Source organism: Lactuca virosa, chromosome 9 (assembly GCF_052849685.1).
Source record: "Lactuca virosa cultivar CGN04683 chromosome 9, Lactuca_virosa_CGN04683_v6, whole genome shotgun sequence".
Classification (NCBI taxonomy): Eukaryota; Viridiplantae; Streptophyta; class Magnoliopsida; order Asterales; family Asteraceae; genus Lactuca; species Lactuca virosa.
Window position 1 is genome coordinate 66,665,862 of NC_136434.1, and position 13,323 is coordinate 66,679,184.

Below are 13,323 nucleotides of genomic sequence, written 5' to 3' on the forward strand. Positions count from 1 at the left end.
AACTTTTCAATGACATGTTTCAATCTCGAGTGTGCCCTTCAGGTTTTGTGACTAGGATGCCGAGGATCACAAAACAAGGTGTGAAGTAACCATGCAAATATACTTGGTACCCTTAATATTTACCCCTTAATCGATGTGCCGGTTAACCACACACGCTCCAACGATACTATGATAAACATTAAGTTACCCTTTGCCTACCTTGTTAAGTCCAGGTTAGTGTGTTGGTTAACCACACACGCTCCACTAACAGCTTAAACAAAGTGCAAAGTGTAATTTCATGGATTAGCACCTTATTCACATTTTCCTAAGTAACTAAGATTGGGAATTTATAAGTGTTTAGTTACTTAGTATTTATCATTATACTTATAATGAAGGGAGAATTATAGTCCTTGTCCTACCTGTTCGGCTAACGACCCTCCACCGGTCAAGGAAGCGGTGCGTGAGAGTGGACACCCATTAAACTGCCATTTTATAGGCAGTAACCTTATACCCCCCTTATAGACCGGCTTCGTGAATGAGGCCTACTAATGGTAAGACGACTTGCTCTTATACATATAATATATTAAACTTTTAATATTATAATAGTATAAGGGTGTATTTTAGACATTTAAAATACTTGGTGGTTTAATCTATTAATTAAACTAGACTTTTAATTTAATTAAACTCAAACCATATATTTATGGATTAATAATACTCTTTTAATTAAACGCTTTAATTAACTATTAATAAAGTCCATAAGAGTTAATTTGAACTATTCAACAAAACATCATAATTCCAATTATTAAACTCAAAATTAAAACCATTTAATTAATTGTTTAAGTTATGAACCCAAGAGTTTTAGAATTCAATTCTTTTTTTCATAAAAAACTTTTCTCAAATTCCAAAACTTGAGGGCAAGTTTTGTAATTCTTGAAAACCTTTGGATTCCATAACTTATGGAATTAATGGTGTTTTATGATGAAACTTTCCATGTTCCATAACTTAAGAACAAGTTATGGAATTCTTTAAAACATTAACACCAAATTTTGTAACTCCATAAAAACTTTGAATCAAATTTTTTTTTTTAAAAAAAAACTTTCATATCCATAACTTATGGAAGTTTCAAAAACCCTTAAGATCACAACTTAAAAAAAAAAAACTTTTGAGCTCCAAAATTTTATGCAATATATGTAACTCCTTAAAACGTTTAGATCAAACTTTTAAAACTAATAAAATGATCATATCATTTTATCTTTTACTAAATTTGACCTAATTCAACTCATATAACAAATGATTCAAATTTTACAAATAATTCGTTTTTCACAAAACAAGTAATTATCTTAAAATTTGACAAACGTCATGTTTTTTTTTCCTTTTTTTTCAACTTGAAAATAAAACATTTGCATCAATATAACAGAAAACAACCTGGCTTTGATACCACTGTTGGGTTTTTGAGCATTCTAACACTCCTAAGTGTACATGCAACACTAAATACCTTGGATCTATGTTTTCTCTATTATACATGCAAATATGAATATTCCAAGGTATTACCCTATCTAGAATACAATCCTTGATACTTGGGTAATATAACAAGTTAGAATACATACCTTTTAATGAAGCTTGAAGTCTTGAACTTTAAGAGCTTAGCCCCAATAGTGTGGAAGCCTCAAGTGGAATCACAAATCACCAAAACACCTTGGAAGAACTTGAGAGAATATGTATGCACACTAAAATCGGCCCACTCTTATTTTCACACACTTGTGCCAATTTTGTGAGCCAAGGACCCCTTTATATATTATGGAGGATTAGGGTTACATCCATGTAAACCCTAATACCCATGACCTTTCATTTACATAGGATCCATGGGTTAAAAGCTCCATGGACCATCCATGAAAGCTTAGCCCAACCTAAATGAACTTGGCCCATTCCATATATATAAGAGTCCATATTTAATTAGTTCTTTTTGATCACTTAATTAATTCTAAATTAATTCTTGATCAATACTAATTAAATAATATGATTCCATATTAATATATTATAACTTATAATATATTAATATAAATCATAAATATACTATTCTCAAAAGACTATCCATATAAATTGTGCCGGTGAAGTGCAACCCAAATGGACCATGCCGGGTCGGGTCAAGTACATACCAAATATAGTTATGGACTTAGACATTAATCCAACAGGAAGATCCAAGCATATCGACAGAAAATACCACTTCATAAGACATCGAGTAGAAGAAGGACTCATCGTAGTTAAGAGGGTATCGTCAGAGGATAACCCAACAGATCCCCTTACGAAGGGACTGAGTAGGGTTAAGCACTTGCATCATGCTAAGAGTATCGGGCTGAAGGACGATATTAGTTTTAGTGATTAGATAAGTATTTAGAAACTTGTAATAGCTAAAATGTAATTGACATTTGATGATTGAATAAAAGGAGTTTTATTTATAAGTAAAGTTACTATCTTGCGTCAATTGTTTACTATTGTTTCACTTTGCATGTTTTGACTTCCGGAATAATAAGATTATTCAAACTATCCACAGTCGATCATACTTTGGAAGTAGGTTATGAGGCTAAACTGCCATGAAACGGCTTATAGATTGTCTAAGGTGTTAGACATAGCAAAAGTATGATACAACGTTCATGAGTGCTCTTGAAATAAGATTTGAGTATTGGATTAAACCCACGCTCACATGAATCACTTCATGGAATTTATCACGAGTGATTGTGAGACGATAATATCATATAGTCTTCAAACCAAGATATATGAGTTGTTGACTACGAGTTGGTTGTGAATTGATGATATGAAAATGCATCAGTAATTTGATGTTATAAAACGTATCGTTGTGCATGATTTAACGAGTAGTTAGTACAAGCATGTAAGTCGAAGTTTATCTGTTCCTTTTATCCTAAGAGGATTAAAAGCGGTATCTTGGGCCCCTCGATGATTTTGTTTTGGCTTATGTGACGGGCCCGGTCAGGACTCAATTGATGTGTTCAATTATGTTCTATGTCAAACAAATCAGAAATCGGGAAACAAACTGCAGGACAATAAGTATGACTATGTTCCATGTATTTGTCCCCATGATATCTTGTAGAACAGATAAATTTATGATCCCTTATCTAAAGGACGCGTCATTGACTAGTTTAGAGTTCGACAGCGGCTTTTGAGAGCTACAATTGCTAATCGGATTTTGAAGTTGCATTGGCAGTTATAGTTATTAGACTTATCCAAGTGGGAGACTGTTGGATTAGGTTTCTAAGCCCATAACTATAACTGGTATGTACTTGACCCGATAGTAGCATGGTCCTTTTGGGTTGCCTTCACCAGAGCAATTTGATAGGATGGACTTTTGAGAAAGAGGTTATTTGTGATATATTAATATATTATAAGTATAATATATTAATTGAGAAATCATATTATTTAATTAGTATTGATCAAGAATTAATTTCGAATTAGTTTAGTGATCAAAAGAGACTGATTAAGTTTACGGGGACTGATTAAGTAAATCAATGATTCTTATAGTATGGGCTAATGATCCATGGTTTATTAGGATGGGCTAAAAGGTTTAACCCATGGAGCCTAAGTAATATTAAGGGTCATGGTGCATTAGGGTTTGCATGGATGAAACCCTAATCTTTGCCACACAATAAAAGCAACACCCTAGCCCCTAAAATCGGTGCTCATGCATTCTAAGAGAGTGACAACCGATTTTGATATATATAGCCTCTTCTCATAAGATTCCTCTTGCATTTGGTGTTTGTGACACATTAGAGGCATCACACTTGAGGTGCTAAAGCTTTCTAAGGCCAAGAACTACAACTACATCAAGAGGTATTCCTCTAACTTGGTTTTTATGATATATATCCTCCATTGTATGCTAGTTAGGATGTATGCTTTGGAAAATTGAAATTACATGTATAATTAGAGAAAAAATAGATCCAAAGCATCTAGGGGTGCATGTGAACCATAAGAGTGTTATAGTGCTTAAAACCCATCAGACTATTGGATGACATTGACGGTGTTGCTTCCCCTGTTCGCATGCTGCACATAACGAATCATTATCAAATTTTAAAATGGGTAAGCCTTGAACAAGATCATTTACCACCAATTTATTTAGATTTTTGAAATTTAGATGAGATATGTAACGCCCGTGTTTCTAGGCTAGGCATTAATATTGACATAATGGTCTAGGTTAACCTTTGTAACTCATTTAGAAGAAATGAAAAGGAATTATGTGAATATTATGTGTTTTATGTGTTTTATGCTTAATTATTAGGGTTTAATTAATTAAGAATAAAAATGAGCGTCAAAAATTAAATTTTAGATAAAGCTGATATCTATTAAGAAACTTGTAGTGAGCGTGACAAGGATTACGGATATATAAAGAATGCCGAAATCCGAGTTATAACGAAGAAGTTATGACTCGTTGAAGTTTCGCGACAAACCGGCACGGGGCCGAATGTCGTAAAAAGTGAGTTTTCGATAAACTACTTTTTGGCCTTAGTGATCTAAAAGAAACTTGTAGTGTTCGCTAAACCGAGAGTAGGTATAAAAAGAACGCCCAAATCTGACTTCGTATGAGGAAGTTATGATTTTTCAAAGTTTCAGCTTAGCAGTAGACAGCTAAAAACTCAAATTTTAGATCGAGTGATTTTTAGCCGACACTACCTAAATGAGAATCGTAGGTCTCGTCATTAGTAGCACAACGGTAAAAAGTCTGACGAAAACGGACGTCGGATGAAGAAGTTATGAATTTTTAACGGATTTCCTGTCCCGGTCTGTTAAAAATAATAATATAAAAATTATATCAAAATTAGCCGACGAAGTCTAAACGAAAGTTGTAGAGCGTAAGTTTACCTACGCGTGCATATAAAGAACGTAAAAAACGGAGCTCGTATGCGAAAGTTATGGATTTTAGAAGTTTTGGCGCGAAAATCGAGAAAATTCGCATACTCACGTTTTTGCCACGTCACCTTCGCTGAAAGAGTGCCACGTGTCCGAAATTGGTGAGTCATGCGAAGCCACGTGTCGCCTTCCCTCGTATGAACAGTAGCTGCGTGTCGGATTCTAATTCGACAGAAGGGAGGCCCAATCCGAAGCTCGCAGCTGGACCGAGCCTCGCACCGTCTTAGCCTCCGAGCCTCGCAGATGGACCACTAGACCTCGGTCCAATCAGCAGCTGCCACTGAGGCCTTCGCACGTGCATCCACCTGCGGACCCCACCACCAAGCCGACTTCGGACCCCTATAAATACAAGAGGTATGCGAGCCTTCCCGGTTAGATTTGGAATTTTGCCATATTTAGCCCCTTTCTTCATATTTTCTTCATCTTAGCATCCCCCAAATCCCCGGTATCGATTCTAACACCCGGAATACGCCACGAAGTGCCCGAGAAGCCCGGAAAATTTATCTTTTCGGTTTCGAAGCCCGACCCTTCATAGAGCCCGGGATCTCAATAAAACTTCCGGTTTTATTAGAAACGATCATTTTAGGAAACGAATTGCTGCCCGATTTTTCATTAGATCAGGTGAGTGTGTAGTTACTTTCACCTTACACATAGATATGAAGTATTTTACATAAAATACGTGTTGTGTGAATATATATTGTTTGTTTATTTGAGATGAGTGTTGAAGGAATGATTTATACAGGGCATTAGTTGGTATCAGAGCATTAGTTTAAGCGAACTTGGAAATTTCTAGGATTTCTAGACTTAAACTTAGAATGCTAAGCGATGATTGTGAGTTGAGTGTGTCTATTATATTTTAGGTAGTACACCTAAATTGACACGAGCACTAGTTTATTTTAGGAAAGATGCCTAAAATGCTTTAATGTGCTAAATGCTATATGTTTTCCATATATGCCATTATTTGTTCGGATCTATGGTCTGTTGCCGACCGGATCTGGAAACCTTATGTGTGTAGGATTCTAAACGTATGACTATGATATTAGAACTAACATATAAACGTTTCGGAGTAATAACGAAGACTTAACGACTAACGAAAATGAAAATCTAAATTCACCTACGATTGGTGTATAGATCGAAATGGCGAGTACTCAAAGTGGGTTCGGAAGCGATAATCCACAACCTGAGCCAATCACGATGGCTGGGGTGCAGGCAATGGTGCGTACGATGTTGGATGAACAGATGGAAGAAACAAAACATCTACTTCAACAAAGTAAGGACGAACTTACTGTGCCAGTCTGTCAGGCATTTGTTCTCGAGGCAACTATCAGGGTTGCCAAGTCTGTTGAAGATATGATCGATGACAGGACCGCCAACAAGATTGAAGTTGGCAAGAAGAGGAAATTTGAGGGGTCTTCAAGGCCCAACAAGAGCAACATATCCTCAAAGTCTGGCAAAAGAGAGGGTAAAGGAAATTGGTGCGAGAAGTGCAAAAATAAACACTGTGGGGATTGTGACAGGAAGGTGAAGTGCTTTAGGTGTGGATAAATAGGGCATTACGCCAATAAGTGTACGATTCCCAAGGAGGTGTGTTATGTATGTAAAGAAGAAGGCCATATTTCTAAGAATTGTCCGAAGAACAATGAAGAAACAAGGCCAAGTGCACCATCAAAGCCAAAGGAATTTCAGGATATCCTTGACGAAGCGATTAATAACGCTTGGAAGTAGAAGTAAAGACTTGATACCCGAAGATCAAGTTACGAAGTAGTAATGTGAATAGTAACAAGTGGTTTAGCCTATTAGAGGCATAATATAGGGTAAACTTGAACCTTTGTGTAATCATTTCAAGGAAATAATATAAACCCTGGTTTTGTCATCTGATGAATGGAATGGTTGGTGTAATTTTTGAAGTTGTCCCAATCGTCTGGAATTTCCATCACCAACCAAGTTGAAGCAGAATTGATGATTAAAGATACGCATGGAAGAAGTCCTAGTAGAGTCTAGGAAAATTTTATGATTAATTGGACACATTCGTATGTGTTAAATTGTTTTGTGATTTTAGGACTTGGGGACTGCGAGACCGTACTTAGGACGAGTATGAGTAGGTGTGAATAGTAGTAGAGATCTATACTACTGGAAGCACAGGACTCACACTTGGATCAGGGAAAGTCACAAGGTTACCAAGGAGCTAGTAATTGATTCCGTCTTATTCTAGTCTGTCGTTACCATCGTTTCGGTAATGACTAAGAAGATGATTGTTATTCCGACCTTAGAGGTCATATCGAATCAAGTCCGACTAAGATGAGTTTATTATGTGGTTCAGAGAACCAAGTTCGATGTACTATTTGACTTAAGCCAGAATATTGAAGTGAGAAATGATCAAACCGATCAATAGAAGTATCGCACTCATTGTTAAAGAAGTTGGTAGTTAGAAATGAAACATGTTGAACTGTGATTGTATCACATTAGAACATGAAGGAAGGTATAGTTTGCTCAGAAATTGATCACTAGGAGATCTGAGTCTAAGTAGTGCAGTATATAATGAGAGATCATTAGAACAAGACCCATCGGTCTGTTACAATAAACGAAGGAAAATACTTATTCTAAGAAGAAGAAGGAGTCCTAAATAAGGATTTATTTTGTAACTCGAAGGTTACGATTGAAAGTCCTATGGAAATCTGAAGCTTTTTAGGATTAGCTGGATATTATTGCTGATTTATCCAAGGCTTTTCTTCGATCACGACTCCATTGACAGCTTTGACCCATAAAGGAGTTGTCTATACTTGGAATGAGAAGCATAGGAAGCTTTGAGAAGTTAAAGAAGACGTTGTGTGAAGCACCGATTTTTTCGTTACCTGAAGGAGTTGATGACTTCACAGTTTATAGTGATGCCTCTGGAGTTGGGTTAGGTTGTGTTCTGACCCAAAGGGATAAAGTGATAGCGAATGCATCGAGGCAATTGAAGGAGTATGAAAAGAACTACCCCACTCATGTTCTTGAGTTGGCAGCGGTAGTATTCGCCTTAAAGATATGGAGAAGGAATTGAACATGAGGCAACGGCGCTGGCTAGAGTTACTCAAGGACTACGACTGTGAGATACTTTACCACCCTGGTAAAGCAAATGTTGTTGCTAATGCTCTCAGTTGGAAGGTAAATCTTGAAAAGAAAAGGCCAAGAGCGTTGAGAATTGAAGTTGTCTCGACAATTGTGAAAGCTCAAGAGGAAGCTTTAGAGAGAAATGACCGAAAGGAGGAACGTTTGGGGAAAACGTTGGTGTTCGATACAAACGGTCAAGGACTGAAGGTATTCAAAGATAGGATTTGAGTACCTAAGGCGGGAGGAGTAAGAGGTCTTCTGATGGAAGAAGCTCACAAAACCATGTACTCGATTCATCCCGGCAGTACGAAAATGTATAGGGATCTAAAACCCTATTACTAGTGGCTGACGATGAAGCTCGATGTTGCTAAGTATGTTGTCGAGTGTGTAACTTGTGCTAGGGTTAAGGCACAACATCAGAAACCGCATGGGAGTTTAGAACCTTACATGTACCCATGGGTAAATGGGAAGATATCACTATGGATTTTGTGACTAAACTGCCCAGAACAAGGAACGATCACGACATGATTTGGGTGGTCGTTGATCGCTTCACTAAGAGTGCGCATTCATAGCAGCCAACGAGAAATGGTCTATGGATAAACTTGCGAATTCTTACGTGAAGGAAATTGTGAGGCTACACGGTGTTCCGTTAACGATTGTATCCGATCGTGACAGCCGTTTTACCTCAAGGTTTTGGAGGAGTCTACAAGAGGAATTGGGTATCAAGTTGTGTTTGAATGCAGCTTACCATCCGCAAACTGATGGTCAAAGCGAACGAACGATTCAAACATTGGAGGATATGCTAAGAACATGTACCCTGGAATTCCAAGGTAACTGGGATGAACATTTACCTTTAGTAGAATTTTTCTAGGGTAATAGTTTCCACTCAAGCCTCAAGATGACACCTTATCACGCTTTGTATGGGGAAAAGTGTTGAATGCCGTCATGGTGACTGGAAGCTGGGGAAAAGCAGCTTATGGGACTTGAAATAGTCCATCAGACTGCTGGAAAGTTGAAAGTGATTAGGGAAAGGATGTTAGCTGCTCAAAAGAGCTATGCTGACAAGAAAAGACAACCGATATCATTCGAAGTTGGAGATTCGGTTTTACTTAAAGTCTCGTCGTGGAAGGGACTTATAAGGTTTGGTAGAAGGGGAAAGTTGAGTCCAAGGTTTATTGGACCATTTAAAGTTCTTCGGAGGATCGGGAATCAAGCTTACAAGCTAGAATTACCGAAAGAACTGGAGGGTATTCATAACACATTTCATGTGTGTTATTTGAGGAAGTTCACGAGAGGTGTGCCCGACATAATTCCCATTTCTGAATTAAGGTTGGATGAGAGCAAGAGGTTAATTGGAGAACCTGAGGCAATCGTTGACCGTAAGACTAAGAAGTTGTAACGTAAGATAGTCGATTTAGTGCTTGTGCGTTGGAAACATATAAATGGGCCAAATCCCACCTGGGAAATGGAGAGTGACATGGTGAGTCGCTACCCGTAGTTGTTTGTCGTTGTGTGATTCCGGGGACGGAATCATCCTAAGGGGGAGAGAGTTGTAACGCCCGTGTTTCTAGGCTAGGCATTAATATTGACATAATGGTCTAGGTTAACCTTTGTAACTCATTTAGAAGAAATGAAAAGGAATTATGTAAATATTATGTGTTTTATGTGTTTTATGCTTAATTATTAGGGTTTAATTAATTAAGAATAAAAATGAGCGTCAAAAATTAAATTTTAGATAATCCCGATATCTATTAAGAAACTTGTAGTGGGTGTGACAAGGATTACGGATATATAAAGAATGCCGAAATCCGAGTTATAACGAAGAAGTTATGACTCGTTGTAGTTTCGCGACAAACCGGCACGGGGCCGAATGTCGTAAAAAGTGAGTTTTCGATAAACTACTTTTTGGTCTTAGTGATCTAAAAGAAACTTGTAGTGTTCGCTAAACCGAGATTAGGTATAAAAAGAACGCCCAAATCTGACTTCGTATGAGGAAGTTATGATTTTTCGAAGTTTCAGCTTAGCAGTAGACAGCTAAAAACTCGAATTTTAGATCGAGTGATTTTTAGCCGACACTACCTAAACGAGAATCGTAGGTCTCGTCATTAGTAGCACAACGGTAAAAAGTCTGACGAAAACGGACTTCGGATGAAGAAGTTATGAATTTTTAACGGATTTCCTGTCCCGGTCTGTTAAAAATAATAATATAAAAATTAAATCAAAATTACCCGACGAAGTCTAAACGAACGTTGTACAGCGTAATTTTACCTACGCGTGCATATAAAGAACGTCAAAAACGGAGCTCGTATGCGAAAGTTATGGATTTTAGAAGTTTTGGCACGAAAATCGAGAAGATTCGCATAGTCACGTTTTTGCCACGTCACCTTCGCTGAAAGAGTGCCACGTGTCCGAAATTGGCGAGTCACGCGAAGCCACGTGTCGCCTTCCCTCGCATGAATAGTAGCTGTGTGTCGGATTCTGATTCGACCGAAGGGAGGCCCAATCCGAAGCTCGCAGCTGGACCGAGCCTTGCACCGCCTTAGCCTCCGAGCCTCGCAGATGGACCACTAGCCCTCGGTCCAATCAGCAGCTGCCACCGAGGCCTTCGCACGTGCAGCCACCTGCGGACTCCACCATCAAGCCGACTTTGGACCCCTATAAATACAAGGGGTATGCGAGCCTTCCCGGTTAGATTTGGAATTTTGCCATATTTAGCCCTTTCTTCATATTTTCTTCATCTTAGCATCCCCCCAACGCCCCGGTATCGATTCTAACACCCGGAATACGCCACGAAGTGCCCGAGAAGCCCGGAAAATTTATCTTTTCGGTTTCGAAGCCCGACCCTTCGCAGAGCCCGGTTTCTCAATAAAACTCCCGGTTTTATTAGAAACGATCGTTTTAGGAAACGAATTGCTGCCCGATTTTTCATTAGATCAGGTGAGTGTGTAGTTACTTTCACCTTACACATAGATATGAAGTATTTTACATAAAATACGTGTTGTGTGAATATATATTGTTTGTTTATTTGAGATGGGTGTTGAAGGAATGATTTATACAGGTTTTTAAATAATTTAAACTGTATATGTATTTTTATCTACGAAAAATGTTGGGTAAAACATGGGTAGATGAAATAGTGGGTGTGATGAAAGGTGAGTTGGATAAAGGAGATGATCAGTAATATTGATCATGAGTTGAGGGTGAGTGGTGAAATTTAAGAGAATCACTTACCCGAAATGTTGGCCCCCGTCATTCAGCAGAGTATGGATGACAACCCTGGAGTATTATAGATAGTCTGTGGAACACTAGCAGGCCCGCAACCTGTAGGTGTAATGAACTATATGTTCATTTGTTGTACTCTAAAAACCCATTGACATGTATTGCAGGGGGAATACCTGTAAATAATATTGTCGATAAATGAGAGCTATGGACTTAGCACATGTTGAATAAACCTTGGTAGCTATGGACTTAGTGCCTGTTGTATAAACCCTGGTGACAATGTGACTTCGTGCCTATTCCTTAGGATGAATCCTTAGGAAGGAGTGATAGTTGATTCTTAGGTTAAACCCTTAAGAAATTAATAAGATAATGGGGTTGGGGTAATTTGGTTGATTGATTGATGTTTAAGCATAATAAATTTATGTGTTGTGGGTTGAAAACCCTATATGCTCACCAGGCTTCCAAGCCTGACCAACTCAGCTTTTTATGATTACAGGTAGTGGACCCCGAGCATAGTCGGATGATGATGATGAGTGATTTATGGATTATAGGCCAGTAGTTATAAATAACTGTTGTAAGGCTTATAATGTCTTGTTTATGCTTTTGATCTGTATCGGAACATGACATCCCGAGGTTTTAATATAAAAGGAAATTATATATTTCTTAAAGAAAGGTTTTGATAAACTTTTATCATATGTTGTTTTGGGGACCAATTCCGCAACATCTTTTAAAAAGATTCTCTGATTTTATTTTAAAAAGCATAAATTAAATCGGTCTTTTCTGGCCGAGAAATTAGGGGATGTCACAAGATAGTCTTCGATGCCACACCCAACTCAAATCAGATGACGCCTTCGAAAGTAAGCAAATAAAGGGTACACCAACGATTGGCTTGATTTCAAGAGTGAACATATCACCTTTCCTCTTAGATTTGAGAAAAACTTCTTTGGTTTCTTTGTTCAAAATGACACTACCTTCCTCATCGAAGACCACTTGATTACCAGTGCCCACAACAAGTTGAGAAACACTAACCAAGTTGTGTTTAAGACCTTTGACGTACGCTACTCGATTGACTGTGAACTTTCCATTTGTAACTTTCCCATAGCCTTTAACCTTGCATTTCTGATTATTTCAAAATTTTACGACTCCAACATTTTCCAAACTTCAATAATCTCGCAGATTTTTCTTTCGACCAGTCATTTGACGAGAGCAACCATTGTCGATGTACCAATGTTCATTGTATTGCTCGTCACTTAACACCTGCGATAAATTAAAGAATTTAGGTCCCCCGAGGCTTTTTGGGTCCTTGGTGATTAGAGTAAAATGCATTATGAAATGACGAACCTAATACCCAATTCAGAACCTTAGATTTCAAACTATCGATCAAGTCAACTTCTATAGACTTAGGTATCGAAATGAAATTATTCATTGGTTTAGGTTCGACACTGACTTTCTCTTTTTCCTCAACACTTCGTTTTACTTCAACTTTTTCTTTGGGAACAACTTTCCATTTTCAAACAGAAGGATTGGATTCCTGTGATGAAGAGCTTCTGGTTTGTGACTCATTTAAGTAGCTTTCGTAGGCATACCTGATTTCCTCTTGTGAAAACTTTCCTGATTGGTATGGTTTTCCTTTTCCTTCAAGCCAATGATTGATATTCTTCGAGTCAGTTTTCCCTTTTACAAATGAAGCTTTGACTTTTTGCTTCGAATCATGATTGGGAAAGTGTGGTGGTTTTGGTTTAAATGGTTTGTGTCTCTTGTCTTTGACGTCCAACTTTACAGAATCTCTTTTTGGAAATGATGGTTTTGCATTGATTTGAAACGGTTTTGAAAAGGTTTATTATAACCGACAGTTTTTCGATTATAAACTTGTTGTTCATTCGAAAAGCATCTTTGATTTTGAAACTGATGAAGATTTCTTTGTTCATTTTGTTGAAAACCATTTCTATGAAAATTGTTTTGTGAACACCTTGCACTTTGACGATTAGGAACAAAATTCCTTTGTTGTTGGTTTTGGACAAAATTTTCATTTCTTGGTTTTTGAACTTTTGAATTTTGAGAAATCATTTTTTTAGAGCGGGTTTGTTTGGAACATTATTTTGTGGAAAAGTCTGAACT